This window comes from Chelonia mydas, chromosome 1, assembly GCF_015237465.2.
Source record: "Chelonia mydas isolate rCheMyd1 chromosome 1, rCheMyd1.pri.v2, whole genome shotgun sequence".
NCBI lineage: Eukaryota > Metazoa > Chordata > Testudines > Cheloniidae > Chelonia > Chelonia mydas.
This window is the reverse complement of record NC_057849.1, coordinates 128791416-128809147: the sequence shown is the minus strand read 5'-3', so window position 1 is coordinate 128809147 and position 17732 is coordinate 128791416. Positions and strand designations below refer to the sequence as shown.

The 17732-nt window shown below is 41.5% G+C and overlaps 1 long non-coding RNA gene across 1 annotated transcript; it reads right to left on the bottom strand.

Annotated features, from left to right (window-relative positions):
• Positions 1–3247: 3247 nt before the first annotated feature.
• LOC122462125 lies at positions 3248–15735 on the bottom strand. Its single transcript, XR_006284487.1, has 3 exons — positions 15605–15735; positions 3660–3665; positions 3248–3258 (listed from the first exon to the last, which is right to left on the bottom strand). It is a non-coding gene; the product is annotated as an uncharacterized LOC122462125 (long non-coding RNA).
• Positions 15736–17732: the final 1997 nt, after the last annotated feature.

The following is a 17732-nucleotide window of genomic DNA, read 5'->3' as shown; positions in this document are numbered from 1 at the left end:
GGCCAAAACACAACATGAGATTAAACTAGCTAGAGATATAAAGAGTAACAAGAAAATATTCTACAAATACATTAGAAACAAGAGGAAGACCAAGGACAGGGTAGGCCTGTTACTCAATGGGGGCGGCGGCGGGGGTGTGTGTGTGTGGGGTAAAGACAATAACGAAAATGCGAAAATGGAAGAAGTGCTAAATTACTTTTTTGTTTCAGTTTTCCCCCAAAAGGTTAGTAGTGATCAGATGGCTAACACAGTGAACACCAGTAAATATGAAAAAACAACAACAACGAGGAGTGTTTGTGGCACCTTAGAGACTAACAAAGACTCCTTGTTGTTTTTGCTGATACAGACAAACATGGCTACCCCTCTGAAACCAGTAAAAATGAAGTAGGATCTGAGGCTAAAATAGGGAAAGAACAAGTTAAAAATTACTTAGACAAGCTAGATGTCTTCAAGTTGGCAGGACCTGATGAAATACATCCTAGACTATTCAAGTTGTTGACTGAGGAGATATCTGAGCCATTAGCGATTATCTTCAAAAACTCATGGAAGTTGGGAAAGATTCCAGAAGACTGGAAGAGGACAAATATAGTGCCCATCTATAAAAAAGAGAATAAGGAGAACCCAGGGAATTACAGACCAGTCAGCTTAATTTCAGTATCCAGAAAGATAATGGAGCAAATAATCAAGCAAGCAATTTGTAAAAACCTAGAAGATAATAAGGTGATGAGTAACAGTCAACATGGATTTGTCAACAACAAATCATGTCAAACTAACCTAATAGCTTTCTTTGACAGGATAGCAAGCCTTGTGGATAGGGTGGGGGAAGTGATACAATTAACTTAGGCTTGAATAGAGACTGGGAGTGGTTGAGTCATTACACAAAGTAAAACTATTTCCCCTTGTTTATCCCCCCCACCCCCCAGACTGTTCCTCAGACGTTCTTGTTAACTGCTGGAAATGGCCCACCTTGATTATCACTACAAAGGGTTTTCTTCCCCCCCCCCCCCCCCCCCCCCCCCGCCCTCCACTCTCCTGCTGGTAATAGCTCATCTTAAGTGATCACTCTCCTTACAGTGTTCATGATAAACACCCATTTTTTCATGTTCTGTGTGTATATAAATCTCCTCACTGTATTTTCCACTGAATGCATCCGATGAAGTGAGCTGTCGCTCACGAAAGCTTATGCTCAAATAAATTGGTTAGTCTCTAAGGTGCCACAACTACTCCTTTTCTTTTTGCGAATACAGACTAACACGGCTGCTACTCTGAAACTGTATATCTTGACTTTAGTAAGGCTTTTGATACTATCTTGCATGACCTTCTCATAAACAAACTAGGGAAATGTAGTTTAGATGAAGCTACTGTAAGGTGGGTGCATAACTGTTTGGAAAACCATTCCCAGAGAGTAGTTATCAGTAGTTCACAGTCAAGCTAGGAGGGCATATTGAGTAGAGTCCTGCAGGGATTGGTCTGGGTCCAGCTCTGTTCAATATCTTCATCAATGATTTAGATAATGGCATAAAGAATACACTTATAAAGTTTGCAGATGTACCAAGCCTGGAGGGGTTGCAAGGTTTAAAATTCAAAATGATCTGGACAAACAGAAGAAATGGTCTGAAGTAAATAGGATGAAATTCAAGAAGGAAAAATGTGACGTACTCCACTTAAGAAGGAACAATCAGTTGCACGCATACAAAATGGGAAATGACTGCCTAGGAAGGAGTAGTGAAGAAAGAGATCTGAGGGTCATAGTGGATCACAAGCTAAATATGAGACAACAGTGCAATACTGTTGCAAAAAAAGGGAACATCATTTTGGGAAATATCAGCAGGAGTGTGTAAACAAGACTCAAGAATTAATTCTTCCACTCTAGTCTGCACTGATATGGCCTCAACTGGAGTACAGTGTCCAATTCGGGTTGCCACATTTCAAGAAAGATGTGGAAATACTGGAGAAAGTCCAGAGAAAAGCAACAAAAATAATTAAAGGTCTAGGAAACATGATTTGTGAGGAAAGATTGGAAAAATTGGGTTTGTTTAGTCTTGGTTTAGAAGACTGTGGGGGACATGATAACAGTTTTCAAATATATAAAAGGAGGAGGGTGAAAAATTGTTCTCCTTAACCTCTGAGGATAGGACAAGAAGCAATGGCCTTAAATTGCAGCAAGGGAGGTTTAGGTTGGACATTAGGAAAAACTTCCTAACTGTCAGGATAGTTAAACACTGGAAAAAATTGCCCAGGGAGGATTTCTGTCATTGGTGGTTTTTAAGAACAGGTTAGACAAACACCTGTCAGGAATGGTCTAGTTATTACTTAGTCCTGTTTTGAGTGAAGGGGACTGGATGAGATGACTTATTGACCAGAAGTATGGGCTGGATGAATGCACTATAAGGTGGGTAGAAAGTTGGCTAGATTGTCAGGCTCAACGGGTAGTGATCAATGGCTCCATGTCTAGATGGCAGCCGGTATCAAGTGGAGTGCCCCAAGGGTCGGTCCTGGGGCCGGTTTTGTTCAATATACTCATAAATGATCTGGAGGATGGTGTGGATTGCACTCTCAGCAAATTTGTGGATGATACTAAACTAGGAGGAGTGGTAGATACGGTGGCAGGTAGGGATAGCATACAGAGGGACCTAGACAAATTGGAGGATTGGGCCAAAAGAAATCTGATGAGGTTCAACAAGGATAAGTGCAGGGTCCTGCACTTAGGACGGAAGAATCCAATGCACCGCTACAGACTAGGGACCGAATGGCTAGGCAGCAGTTCTGCGGAAAAGGACCTAGGGGTGACAGTGGACGAGAAGCTGGATATGAGTCAACAGTGTGCCCTTGTTGCCAAGAAGGCCAATGGCATTTTGGGATGTATAAGTAGGGGCATAGCCAGCAGATCGAGGGACGTGATCGTTCCCCTCTATTCGACATTGGTGAGGCCTCATCTGGAGTACTGTGTCCAGTTTTGGGCCCCACACTACAAGAAGGATGTGGAAAAATTGGAGAGAGTCCAACGAAGGGCAACAAAAATGATTAGGGGTCTGGAACACATGACTTATGAGGAGAGGCTGAGGGAACTGGGATTGTTCAGTCTACGGAAGAGAAGAATGAGGGGGGATTTGATAGCTGCTTTTAACTACCTGAAAGGTGGATCCAAAGAGGATAGATCTAGACTATTCTCAGTGGTAGAAGATGACAAGCCAAGGAGTAATGGTCTCAAGTTGCAGTGGGGGAGGTTTAGGTTGGATGTTAGGAAAAACTTTTTTACTAGGAGGATGGTGAAACACTGGAATGCGTTACCTAGGGACTTGGTAGAATCTCCTTCCTTAGAAGTTTTTAAGGTCAGGCTTGACAAAGCCCTGGCTGGGATGATTTAGTTGGGGATTGGTCCTGCTTTGAGCAGGGTGTTGGACTAGATAAGCTCCTGAGGTCCCTTTCAACCCTGATATTCTAGGATTCTATGATTCTATGACCCATTCCAGTCCTACACCTCTATGATTCTGTGCAGAGACTCCCTGATGACTCTCACTCACTCTTGTCTTCCATGCTGCCATGAAGTCGGAAGACTGGATTCTCAGTTTTCACAAAGTGAAGTAGCTCCATCAAAGGCAATGCCTCAACACTGATTTGGACCAGTTGAAGATCAAGTCTGATTATTTTCTCTCTACTACTGCCTGCTTTGTACCCCATTGTGGTAAGATGTTTGGCTGTGTGTGTGCATTCTCCCTGTGTGCTGTCCCAGCTCCGCAAAAACAGTTGGCACAGCAGACCTTGAACGAACTGCCCAATGACCACAAGATCCATTAAGGTACGAAGGCAGCCAGCCAGGTTTATTGTCTATGAAGCACAGTAATAGCACCTTACAGACTTTACGAGGATACTGAGCCCTGGTCTACACTACGAGTTTAGGTCGAATTTAGCAGCGTTAGATCGATTTAACCCTGCACTTGTCCACTTGACGAAGCCATTGTTTTTTACTTAAAGGGCTCTTAAAATTGATTTCTGTACTCCTCCCCTGACGAGGGGATTAGCGCAGAAATCGACCTTGCCTGGTCACATTTTGGGTTGTGTGGGGTAGTGTGGTTGCAATTCGACGGTATTGGCCTTCAGGAGCTATCCCAGAGTACTCCACGGTGACCGCTCTGGACAGCGCTCTCAACTCAGATGCACTGACCAGGTACACAGGAAAAGGCCCGCGAACTTTTGAATCTCATTTCCTGTTTGGCCAACGTGGCAAGCTGCAGGTGAGTGCAGATCTCATCAGCAGAGGTGACCATGATGGAGTCCCAGAATCGCAAAAGAGCTCCAGCATGGACCGAACAGGAGGTATGGGATCTGATCACTGCATGGGGAGATGAATCCGTGCTATCAGAACTCTGTTCCAAAAGACAAAATGCCCAAACATTTGAAAAAATCTCCAAGGGCATGAAGGACAGAGGCTATAACAGGGACCCACAGCAGTGCCGCGTGAAACTTAAGGAGCTCAGGCAAGCCTACCAAAAAACAAGAGAGGCAAACAGCCGCTCGGGGTCAGAGCCTCAGACATGCCACTTCTATGATGAGCTGCATGCCATTCTAGGGGGTGCACCCACCACTACCCCACCCCTGTGCTTTGACTCAGTCAGTGGATTATCATGCAACAGGGATGCGCATTTTGGGGATGAGGGGATGAGGAGGAGGAGGAGGTTGAAGATAGTGCATGAAGCCATACACAGGCAGCCTGGACTGTAGTCAGGATCTGTTCAACTATAGGCTGAGCACATGCAGAATGGTGGTAGAATGTGCATTTGGATGTTCAAAGGGGCGCTGGCGCAGTTTACTGACTCGGTTAGACCTCAGCGAAAACAATATTCCCATTGCTATTACTGCTTGCTCTGCACTCCAGAATATCTGTGAGTAAGGGGGAGACATTTATGGTGGGGTGGGAGGTTGAGGCAAATCACCTGGCTGCTGATTACGTGCAGCCAGACACCAGGGTGGTTAGAAGAGTACAGGAGGGTGCGGTGTGCATCAGAGAAGCTCTGAAAACCAGTTTCATGACTGGCCAGGCTATTGTGTGACAGTTCTGTTTGTTTCTCCTTGATGAAAACCCGCCCCCTTGGTTCACTCTACTTCCCTGTAAGCCAACTGCTCTCCCCTCCCTCCTTCGATCACTGCTTGCAGAGGCAATAAAATCATTGTTGTTTCAAATGGGAGGCTGGGTCGCCAAGGGTAACTATAGGCATTTCAACATCCACAACGGTTATTTTCTGGTCTGGGAAGAAAGTCCCTTGCTGCAGCTGTTGAAACAGACCAGAGTTCCTGAAGATGTGAGCGTCATGTACCTTTCCTGGACATCCCACGTTGATGTTGGTGAAATGTCCTTTGTGATCCACCAGTGCTTTCAGAACCACTGAAAAGTACCCCTTTCGGTTTATGATCTCACTGCCTTGGTGGTCCAGTGCCAAGATAGGGATATGGGTTCTGTCTATGGCCCCTCCACAGTTAGGGAATTCCATTGCAGCAAAGCAATCCACTATGACCTGCACATTTCCCAGACTCACTACCCTTGATAGCAGCAGCTCAGTGATTGCGTTGGCTACTTGGATCACAGCAGCCCGCACAGTAGATTTGCCCATTCCAAATTGATTCCTGACTGACTGGTAGCTGTCTGGTGTTGCAAGCTTCCACAGGGCTATAGCCACTCGCTTGTGAACTGTGAGGGCTGCTCTCATCTTGGTATTCTGGCGCTTCAGGGAAGGGGAAAGCAAGTCACAAAGTTTCCATGAAAGTGCCCTTACGCATGTGAAAGTTTCGCAGCCACTGGAAATCATCCCAGACCTGCAACACTATGCGGTCCCACCAGTCTGTGCTTGTTTCCTCAGCCCAGAATCAGCGTTCCATGTCATTTACCACCATGATGTCCAAATTGCCAGGGCCCATACTTTGAGAAAAGTCTGTGCCCATGTCCTCATCCCTCTTGTTACTGCGCTGCCGTTGCCTCCTCGCCTGCTTTTGCAGGTTCTAGTGCAGCATATACTGCTGGATAACACGTGTGGTGTTTACAATGCTCATAACTGCCGCGGTGATCTGAGTGGGCTCCATGCTTGCTGTGGTATGGCTTCTGCAGTTCAACAGGAGAGCAGAGTGGCAGTGGAAGCGGTGGGTGGATGACAATGCTGACAACAATATGGTGCCCGCACGGAAAAAGGTGCAAAACTATTGTCGGCCATTGCTTTCATGGAGGGAGGGAGAGGGGAGCAAGGGGTAGGCTGGCAGCAGATGGTGCAGTACGACTGCTAGCCGTCGTCGTTTCCAGGCGGACTGAATCTCCATGAGATGAAACTTAAGAAGAGAATGACCTGGAGTCACTCCCATTTATGTCCAGGCGCCCCTGACAGACCTCACTGCGGTCTGCCAGGAGCACCCATGTCTGCCCAGGTGCCCCTGACCTTTCTCACTGAGGTCGGCCAAGAGCACCCAGAAGACGACGAGGATGGCTACCAGTCATACTGCACTGTCTGCTGCCACAAGGCAATGAGCTGCTGCTGTGTAGCAATGCAGTACCGCGCCTGCCAGCACCCAGGAGACGTACGGTGACAGTGAGCTGAATGTGCAAAATGGAGGGAGGGAGGAGGAGGGGGGGCTGACAACATGTACCCAGAACCACCCGCGACAATGTTTTTGCCCCATCAGGCATTTGGATCGCAACCCAGAGTTCCAAAGGGCGGCGGAGACTGCGGGAACTGTGGGATAGCTACCCACAGTGCAATGCTCTGGAAGTCAACACTAGCCTCGGTACTGTGGACGCACTTCACTGACTTAATGGTCTTAATGGTCTTAAGTGGGGACACACACAATCGACTGTATAAAATTGATTTCTAAAAAATCGACTTCTATAAATTCGACCTAATTTTGTAGTGCAGCCATACCCTAAAGCATGTATGTCCATGATAATGGCATAAGATATGTATGCCATGCAGTTCAGTCAGTGGTGGGACTTTCCACTGGCCCCTAGGCCGGCCAAAGTTATACCCTCTGAGATACATTTTTGTACCCTAATATAAACAAGTTACATACTGTCATCCTGACCTTATTTTTTAGGATGGGTCAGTGTATTTTTGTTATCTTTGGGGAATATGCTCGTATCCGGGTGTTCTGGTACCACCCTTCTGGAATGTGTTTGCGTGTATATTTTTGTACCTAGCACTACTTAGGAATATGTGTTTTTGCAATATTAGCCCTGTTTTTGTCAGATTCTGTGAACAGGGCCTGCCTGTTGCTCACAGCTTAGCTTTACTTTATAGCAGCAAAGCTTTAACCCCTACTTTAGCCCAGGCCACAGGCCTCATACCAGCCTTTTAATACAAGGCCTTATGTCTTCGACCCTCTTTCTACTAGACTCATCAAAGAGGATTTACTTTCCAAGTGGACTGGCTACCTGGATAATGATATTTTATAGAAGTGACATACTTCTCTTCTAACCGGGGGTTTTCATAACTCATAAATCTTCCTGATGTCTTTCACATGGCTTGTTAGAATGGGATTTCCTTTCTTCTGGCATGGGTTGTCGTGTGTTTTTAATATTCTAATTAATGTAATAGTAATAATAAAGTACAATGACCACACTTAAAATGTTCATTCTGGTTCTAGAGATATTGCTGATTCTAGTGGTATTCCCCATTTTAACTATAGATAATGTAATTTAAACCAGTAATACCTTTAAACTGGAATAAGTTTTTTAATTGTATACATTTATCTATTTAGCAATAGAAAAATCAATATTAAGATTCCTAATGTTCAAACTCATAGTGATATTAGTGTAGTGCAGCTAAAGTGCACTTTTATCATTACTGGGAGTTTCTGATGAGCTTTTGGGTCTTATTGTACACAAAGGTCACTAAAACAAATCAATTCCTCCCCCACCCCCTAAGATTTTTACGCTCAAAGTGTGCTCATTTGACCTTCATTAACTTATTAACTTATTAACTAATAGGACCCTTGATCCACAACAAAATCCCTTCAATCAATATATAATATATGGATTAGTATCTATGCCTGAGGCTGATGTAACTGACACTAAAAAAGAAGAAAACGTAATGATAGAAGTGGTTGAGAAAGAGCCTTTATAATTCTACCATATGGTCAATTAGCTCACTAATCTGTGCTTTGAGCTTTGAAAGGCTTCAGTTAGGTGTGAGAGATCTAGACTCCAGATAAAAGCAAGCTTTGTTTGTATTTTTGTAATATGTCTAGAATTTCACTGGACTTTAAAGGAACATACACAATTTGTTTTAGCTAATGCAAGCTAACGGCTCGTCCGTCCAGTCTAACTTCTTTGAAATGTATAGTTTCAAACAACCCTAAATAGCTGTTGCTTCATGCTCAATGTACAAGAACACATATGAATGACCCTTCAGAGATACGGTGTGCAGATTATATATCCTATATGCCAGCAACTTTTGATTAGTACAACATATTTATAATTACAGGTCCAATGTGGTATCTCTGCAGACAAGTTTTTATGTATTTTGGCTACATTTTAAAGAGGAATATTCGAGGCTCAGGATCACCCCAGAAATCAGGTAGTTTTGTGGTTGATCAGAGCTGTCTGGCTGAATTGTGATAGACCAGCCCAACTAATGTACCAAGGAGTTGTAGCATTGTAGAGATTATTCTAGTCCTGAGGATTCCTTCCCTCCCCTCAGGTCTGCATTCTCCTGCATTCAGCTGGTTTGTTTAGTCATTGCACAGGGAGCAGGATTTGGCCTTCACATCTTGCTTTAAGAGTACTAAGCTGAAGGAAGATCTAAGCTTCTGGTCAGAACTATTGAAATTCTGGGGCTGTGTTTTCTCTCACACCTGTTTTACATCAGTGTAACTGCATTGAGTTCAATAGAGTTACTCCTGACTTCCACTGGCATAAATAAAAGAGGAATGAACTTCTTAAGTCTAGCATGTGGCCAGAGCGTCTGTTAAAAAATAGAAATAAATGGTTAAAGTTGCATTAACCAAAGGATAAATACATACAAACAGAGTATGTATTATTTGTCTAATATGATGCATTGATTAGACCTGATTTGAAGTGGTGTGTGCAATGCTCACCATTCTACCATAGAAAAGATGTTGAACTGAATTCACCAATTTGCTAAGTACACTTTGCCTTCACAGTGCAAAGAGAATTTAAACTAGTCAGAGATTACCCCTGTGTAGGGGGTGTATGTGTTGGAATCACCACTGGTGTAGAGCTGGTGAAAGATTTGCCTCTTATGCAAAGAGCTGTGCTTGGTGGCTTGCTGGTGGGGGGAGAGGCCTTGCAGAGGGTGGGATGAGGTGGGGAGGACAAGGGGCAAGTCAGTGAAGGACAGAAGTGGGCAGAAGATGTGGCAGAGTAAGGCTGCCCCCTTACAGCTTTATCTTCTTCTAAGACTGGGTGGTACTGCCATATTAGGTTTGTTGGCCCCCCACTCCCCATTATGCTTAAATTCTACTTAGGTGCCCTGGAAAACTGAGCCCATTTCTGGTTTAGAGATGTTGGAAGATCAAGATGACACTAATCTTAGGGCCACATCCTGCCCTTGGCTACACAGTCCAATCTCCCTTTTGATATCCATAAGACTGGTTAATAATTAAATCACACAGTATTTTAATATCATATGCTGCAAAAAGCTACAGAAGATATATTAAAGAGCCACTTGTGGCTCTCGACCCTCAGTCTGAGTATCACTGTGCTACAGTTTAAGGGATTGGTGTTTATTTAATCTCCATTACAGAAGAAATGACATTAGAAAACTTGACAATAATGGAGGAGTTTGATAAAGTTCATCACAAATTTACTCCAGTAATGGCTTCACATATAAAGAGGTACTTTTTATATTTCTTCATCATCTTTCCTGGATGCCCCAGAGGAAATCATATAGATTATCTATGGAAATGATTCCAAAGGGTAAAATCACTTGGGTTCACAATGATTTCACATTGGCCTATGTCTGGGGAATACAGTATTTTTTAAAAAGCTTTGGACTACCCCAAATTCACCAGGCCAGTTCATCCCATCTTCAGTAGAGTTTGGGCCTTGCCCTCCTCCTAATGCAATCAATGCCAAAATTCCTGTAGACTTCAATGAGAGCAGAAACCTTTAAAAAATTAGATCAAGTATACACATGCTGCAGGACTTTTACTAAATGAATGTGTGTGAAGCTGAAATTAGCATATATCTGTCATAAAATCAGAACTGTGGTTTTCTTTGCATTGCATATTATGAGGCAGAATTCTGGCTCCTGACACGGTTCAGTCAAATAATTTGCAATTTCAGCAGTAAAAATATGCAGTAAAGTCTAGGCCTGTTCTTTTTTCTTTTTCCCTGCCACGCAATACATTGAGAAATACAGAGCTGGCATGTTCATCAAAGCTATTTACCAAGGAACCACTTTGACAGATCATACTGTAAAAAAAAATTAACTTGTGAAAACAAAGTCTTGGTTCAGTTATAAAATAAATGTGCTGAAAACTTGTAGTTTTACAGTGGATATGAGGCTATTCCATTCAAATCAGAAAGCAGCATACAGCTTTGTCAAACTCATTTCAACACTTCAGCAGTGGGATGATTTCGAATTTCATTGGCAATGAACAAACCCCAAGTCTGAACAATGTATCAGGAACATTTTAGGCTCATATGGATCTTTCTGTAAAATATTAAGGAGTTGGAGGAACACCAGTTCCCTGCAGGACAACAAAAGCTGTGCCAATAAACTTGCTTTGGAACAAAAAGAACTTTGTTTGCCTTTCCTTGTATAATAATTAATGATCTCACCCTTACCGTACATATGGAGGATTGAAACGATAGGGATCAGGTTAATTTTAAGTGGATTAATGAATGGCTGGGAAGACCTGATGGGCTGAGACTTTTAAAATAATACTATTTAGTTGTTTAACTTCAATATTTGTCTTTCAGATTTGTGTGCATAATGATGTCCCTGACAAATAGGTCACATCATATTTGGCTGTATTGGGCATTTCTAGAGAATTAATGCCCAGTAACACTAGAATTTGAACATTCATTGCCAGACTTCCTCCTTATAGAGTGAATTAATACATGGTGCTGTTGGGGGACTCAGGAGAATGGTAATGTGAGAATCACAAAAGGGACTGATCCAAACCCTATTGAAGTCAGTGGAAAAACCTAAGTCAGCAGTTTGAAGCTGGATCTATTTGGGAAAGACTGAAAGCAGTTGTCATCTGATGGTAACAATTTATGAGTTGGTGATCTCAGGCTAGTTCCTGGTAGCTGTGTCCCTGTATGTTGGGGTAAAGCCATATTGATGGGGTAGTGTGGAGCATACTGCTTCTGCTACTGCTCATTGTTTACCTGTTGAATTATTAGACTTCAGTCACGAGGGCTGCCAGTCTTGCATCTTGCACAAACAGCAGTGAATCTTAAGAGTACTAAATGTGTATAAATGATTCTGTCACTTAAACTTGGTAGCATAAAGATTTTTAAAAAAGTAGAGTAATAAAGCTTGGAAGCCAGGATGTATGTATCCAAACTTGCTACTTCATTCTGTCTTTCACCTACTATCATTGTGTTTATAATTACATGAGAAGATGTCCCTGACAATCAAAACACAACTCCAGCAACTTTCTGAATGGCCTAACAATTCTCTAAACTGGTAAAATACAGGATACACTTCCACGCCTCTGGAGTTCTGAGTTCAGGCTCCAGCTGAAGTAACAAGTGAAAATATTTATAGTTTCATCCTATTGCTCTTTTGTTCTCATCAACACAATTGTGTATGATTGACAGGCAAATTGATGGTCACACAAGCTTTAAACTTAGTGGGACATGTTAAGAAAACAAGAAACGTGTGTATGTGGCCAATATTCTTCCTGCCTGCCCTAGGAGATAGGTTGGTTGGTAAATATTGTATTTAAAAATAAAGTTTAAAATAGGAGATAATATATTTAAGAGCTATTTCAGTATGAGATTTGTTATCAGGGGAATGTTGTTTTTAATATAAATTATATCTTGTTCACAAAGGCTCTTAGAAATCTTCAGCATCTTTCAGTATGTATTAGTTTTAATTTTTAATATTAATACTCTGTACTTCTAGAATACCTTCCATCTGAAGATATGGAAGAGTGTTATAAGCTTAATTCTTCACTGTGTCCCTGTAGATTAGGTAAATTATCTTCATTTGATAAATGAAACTGAGACATGGAGAAATTAAAGACAAAGGGCCTGATTTTCACAAGTGCTGAGAAACCACAGATCCCATTGACTTCAATGGGTGCTGTGGCTGATTAGCACCTCTAAAGATCAGATGACTTATTTATGTGCCTACCATTTCCATCAGTGCTACAAGCCTGAACCAAGAACTTTGCCATTACTGTATGTACTTGATTCCATTTAACCAATTCTAGCCCTCATCTATATCCATTTCCTTTTATGAATAAACCTTTAGATTTTAGATTCTAAAAAAAAAGTTTGAAAATGAGTTTGAAAATTTTAGGCTGAGTGACTTCCCAATGACACAGAGCAAATCAACAGGAAATGATTGAATGGGTCCTCTCCCAGTCATCTCTTGAAACCACTAGAGTAGACTATGCTTTGTTTAATTTAATAGAAATATTTATTTAATGTTTCTCACTCCTTAAAAAGGATTAGATGAAACTCTAGGGAGAAAACAGCATTGTGCTGCAAAACAGGGTGTTGCAGAACCCCATCCTCATTTGTTGAAGAAATTGGCATGTACAAGGAAGCAGGAGATTTCAGGAAGAGAAAGGAGGGTCTAAAGGCAGTTGAATGCTGGATTCTACCTACCTCTCCCACAAAGTTTCTGTGCGACGCTGGGAAGATACTTAAAATTTTCCAGAGCAGGTCACTAACTGTAACTTCCTCATTATCTGGGTGCTCTAATTGAGACTCTGGGGTCTGGTCTGCAGAAGTGCTGAGCTCTCAGAGCTACAACTGAGGTCAATGGGAACTGTGCTTTGAACATAAAAGCGCTGTAAAATGCTAAGTACTCTGAAAAATCAGGTAATAGATGTCTCAAATTGGGCAACTAAATTAGTGGACACTTTTGACCTTGATTTATATGGCTTGGTTCCTTGCCTGTAAAATGGAAATAATGCTACCCCCCTCACCTTAACAGGAGTGTTGTTAAAATAAATGTATTAATGAATGAAGCACTCATGTACAATAGTGATGACACCAAATAAAGCCCATGAGCATATTAATAATTCTGTCTTCAGAGCAGGTTTGGAAATATGTGATATAAATAAGGCCCAGGCCACATATTGAACAATGAAGAGAAAACAAAATATTGAATAGCTGTTCCTTCCACCCTGAGCACTGAATGAGGCAAGAGTCCCCTGGAAAAAATAGTAAGTGATCATTTAATAAAACATAATGCATATTCACAAGGGTGCTGAATTAAGGTTTCACAAACAACACTGATTATAGCATTTTCTAACTTTTGAATGTTCTACTTTGCAACCTTACTGTGCCTTTAATGTAGTTTTCCGTGTTTGTAATAAACATATATACATTGCATTTACAGAACCAAATAAATGTTCATTATGAGTTTTGGGCAAAGAGTTTGGGGTTTCTAATTATCCATACCTGTTAACAGTGGCTTAACAATGAATTTCCGAATTTATAATAACTTAAAGTTTTATGGCCTTGTTTCATTTAAACATAATTTAAATACAGAATTTAAGTTCTTACCTTTCGATGTACAATTGTAGTTTTGTGACTATGGAATATTGGTTACAGTAGATAAGGACTTTGTAAGCCAAGAAACCTGAAAAATTGATATAGGAATTGAATTAACTGTCCAAAAATAGTCTATTGATAGATATAGTAGGGTTATTTTATAACAGATACAGTCTCTAGAACTTCAGAATTCCCTAGCAGAAACATTTTCAACACTGTGGGATCTATTTTGACTGACACCTCATATATGGAAATCCAGTTAATATATCATTTAAATGGAAAAAAATGTTGCTAACCCTGATTTTTTCCCATACAAGTTATGTAAAAGTGGCTGTTAGAACCAAAATTTTTGACTTTATATTGCAGAGTTATAAAATGTGATAAGTAGAACTATGCAAATCATTTATAGGGGATCATTTATTAAACATATTTCACTCTTGTTTAAATTTGGTAATTATTCACAAGCAGACTTTGGTTTCTAAGTATTTGTTCATTATTCAAAATGGTTTTAACAAGTATTTTATCATAGAATCATAGAATATCAGGGTTGGAAGGGACTCAGGAGGTCATCTAGTCCAACCCCCTGCTCAAAGCAGGACCAATCCCCAACTAAATCATCCCAGCCAGGGCTTTGTCAAGCCTGACCTTAAAAATATCTAAGGAAGGAGATTCCACCACCTCCCTAGGTAACGCATTCCAGTGTTTCACCACCCTCCTAGTGAAAAAGTTGAGACCATTACTCCTTGTTTTGTCATCAGCTACCACTGAGAACAGCCTAGATCCAGTCTAGATTTTATATGACAGTAGTTCAGGCTATACATGATCTACTTCCTCTGTGATACCTTGTTTGTTATTCATAATGTGTGACTGGAGTATGATAGTGTATATATAAGTTCAACTCCCTCATTGGATGACTGGAATTTTTCTGAAGAAGAGGAGGGAAATCAAGCACACCACAAGATGGCCACACAAACAGTTCCAGCATGAATCTTCGTGCAGACTCATCAGTATTCATGAGAATTTTGCATTCCACTAATATTCTTCTAAACAAAAGAAAGCAAACAACTTAATTACATCTATCATCACAGAAAATGAATAAAAAGGGTCACAGATACTGCTGAAGCAAATTCATGTTGTTTATTTGAACAGTGTTTGTGAATGCTTTTTAGAAGCATTTATCCAAGTATAATGATGGTTATGTGTGAAAGTCCTGAACTTTCAAAGATCAAAGGACAGCAAGGATTTATTGCAAATGAGCAAACGGCATCAATTCAGTGAACACCAAAATAGCATAGTTTGTAAACCTGGGTGCATGAGTTATATTTGCTCCCAGCAGGTTATCAATTTGCACAGCAGATATTAAATGGCTAATAAGCCAAAGTTTCACTGAGCTTGGTAGATGAAGTAATCTTTATAAAAGATGACCAGTCCTTGGAAAAATTCCTTTTATATAACATACAGCCTGGTTGCCTTGTCTTTATACACTTGTTTTTGTTTAGTGAGTATATTTACTATGGGTCCGGCATGGGAAATTCCATTTTCTGGGCATGATTCTCTACTGCATTGAACCTTGTCTTGTCATTTACGCCTATTCAAAGTGGGAATAAAATACTGCACCTCTCAGTGTTTCATACTCTCTGTGTTAGATCCACAAAGGGCGTTAGATATCTAACTGCCACTTTAACTGCCTTTATGTTTGAAAAGCTCAAAACCCATGCTCAGCTGCCACATAACCCTGTAGGTGCATGAAGTCCAAAGACAGTGGTTCTCAACCAGGGGTATGTGTACCCCTGGAGGTACACAGAGGTCTTCCAAAGGGGTACATCAACTCATCTAGATATTTACCTAGTTTTACAACAGGCTACATAGAAAGCACTAGCAAAGTCAGTACAAACTAAAATTTCATACAGACAATACGACACTATATACTACATACTGTAATGTAAGTACAACATTTATATTCCAATAAATTTATTTTATAACTATATGGTAACAATGAGAAAATAAGTAATGTTTCAGTAATAGTGTGCTGTGATACTTTTGTATTTTTATGTCTGATTTTGTAAGCAAGTAGTTTTTAAGTGAGGTGAAACTTGTGGTACGCAAGACAAATCAGACTCCTGAAAAGGTACAGTAGTCTGGAAATGTTGAGAGCCACTGTCCTAAGGCACCTAAATTTCCACCAGTAAAGTTGCTATGAACCTAAATGTATGCCACTGGGCTGTGAAAAGCAGCCTTAGTCTACATACTGCTGAGCTGCTCGGCACCTAGTTCATGCTTGAGCCCTAGCAGGATCCTCAAACTAGGGGTTTCCCCCACTTGACTTGCCTGTGGAGTTTTATTTGCTAGTTTTTTTCAGAGCACACCCAAACTGCACAAAGTATTGTGGGTAGCCCAATGGTTAGAGAACATGCTGGCCCTGTGGGTATGCTGGGTTCAACTCCCTTCCGTATCTGATTGAATTGAACCCAAGGGTGCTGGAACAATTTGTATAGTGGGGGGTGCTGAGAGCCATGGAACCAAACTGTAAACCCTGTGTATAATGGAAACCAGTTCAAGCCAGGAGGTGTGGCAGCACCTATGATTGAACTCCAGTCTCCTGCCTCCTCAGTAAGTGCCTAACCACTGGTGAGAATCCCTCCTGTTGGAGCTGTTCCACTTTATATGAAATACTTAAATAGTCATTGAGTCAAAGAAACCATGAGAAAGACTCCACAGCTTGGTGGCTAAGGCTCCCACCTGGGTTTGCGTTTCTGCTCTGAATCTAGCAAATTGTGGATTTGAAGCCTGGTCTCCCACCTCCACTGGGATATTGGGTATAAGGACATCACCACCACTGTGTTTTGCAAGAAATGATTGACCTGGCTTAGGCACTTCACTCCAGGAGAGGATTCCCGGTTGAGAATTCCAAGCAGAGATATGTACCTCACTCTGATCCAGAGTTGGGCATCTAATTTCCTGGGAGGGGCAAGGGGCAGGCCCTATCCATGTCCTTGGTATTTCCTGCTAGCTAGCTTAGGTGGCTCACCATCAGTATGATGGCTTATGTTAAATCTAAGTTCCCTTTGTGGATCTAGCCCTCTTTGCATAGGCATAAATGATGATACCAGGTGCAGGGCAGTAGAAAACAATGTCCTATTTACTAACTTGAATTTCCTGATGTCCTTCCTATAGGAACATTCTAGGGCATATGCAATGTGTGCTCTTAAGCCTATTCCAGAGTCCTGTCTGTTTTCCACTTGGAAACACTTTTAAAAGGCAAGTGTGATAGTGAAGCTGTTGGCTTTAACAGCCTTTTGCCCAGACAGTCTCATGTTCTGGAATGCAGGAACTCATTCTTTCAACTTAAAAACAAAGATACAAAGATTTTTCTGCATTCCTTCCCCACTCTGAACTCTAGGGTACAGGTATGGGGACCTGCATGAAAGACCCCCTAAGCTTATTCCTACCAGGTTAGGTTAAAAAATTCCACAAGGTACAAACTTTGCCTTGTCCTTGAACCCTATGCTGCCACCACCAAGCATGTTAAACAAAGAACAGGGAAAGAGCCCACTTGGAGACGTCTTCCCCCCAAAATATCCCCCCAAGCCCTACACCCGCTTTCCTGGAGAAGGCTTGATAAAAATCCTCACCGATTTCCATAGGTGAACACAGACCCAAACCCTTGGATCTTAAGAACAATGAAAAAGCAATCAGGATCTTAAAAGAAGAATTTTAATTAAAGGAAAAGTAAAATAATCACCTCTGTAAAATCAGGATGGTAAATACCTTACAGGGTAATCAGATTCAAAACATAGAGAATCCCTCTAGGCAAAACCTTAAGTTACAAAAAGACACAAAAACAGGAATATACATTCCATTCAGCACAACTTATTTTTATCAGCCATTTAAACAAAAGGAAATCTAACACATGTCTAGCTAGATTGCTTACTAACTTTTTATAGGAGTTCTCAAGAGGATTCCTGATCTGTTCCCAGCAAAAGCATCACCCAGACAGACAGAGCCTTTGTTCCTCCCCCCTCCAGCTTTGAAAGTAACTTGTCTCCAC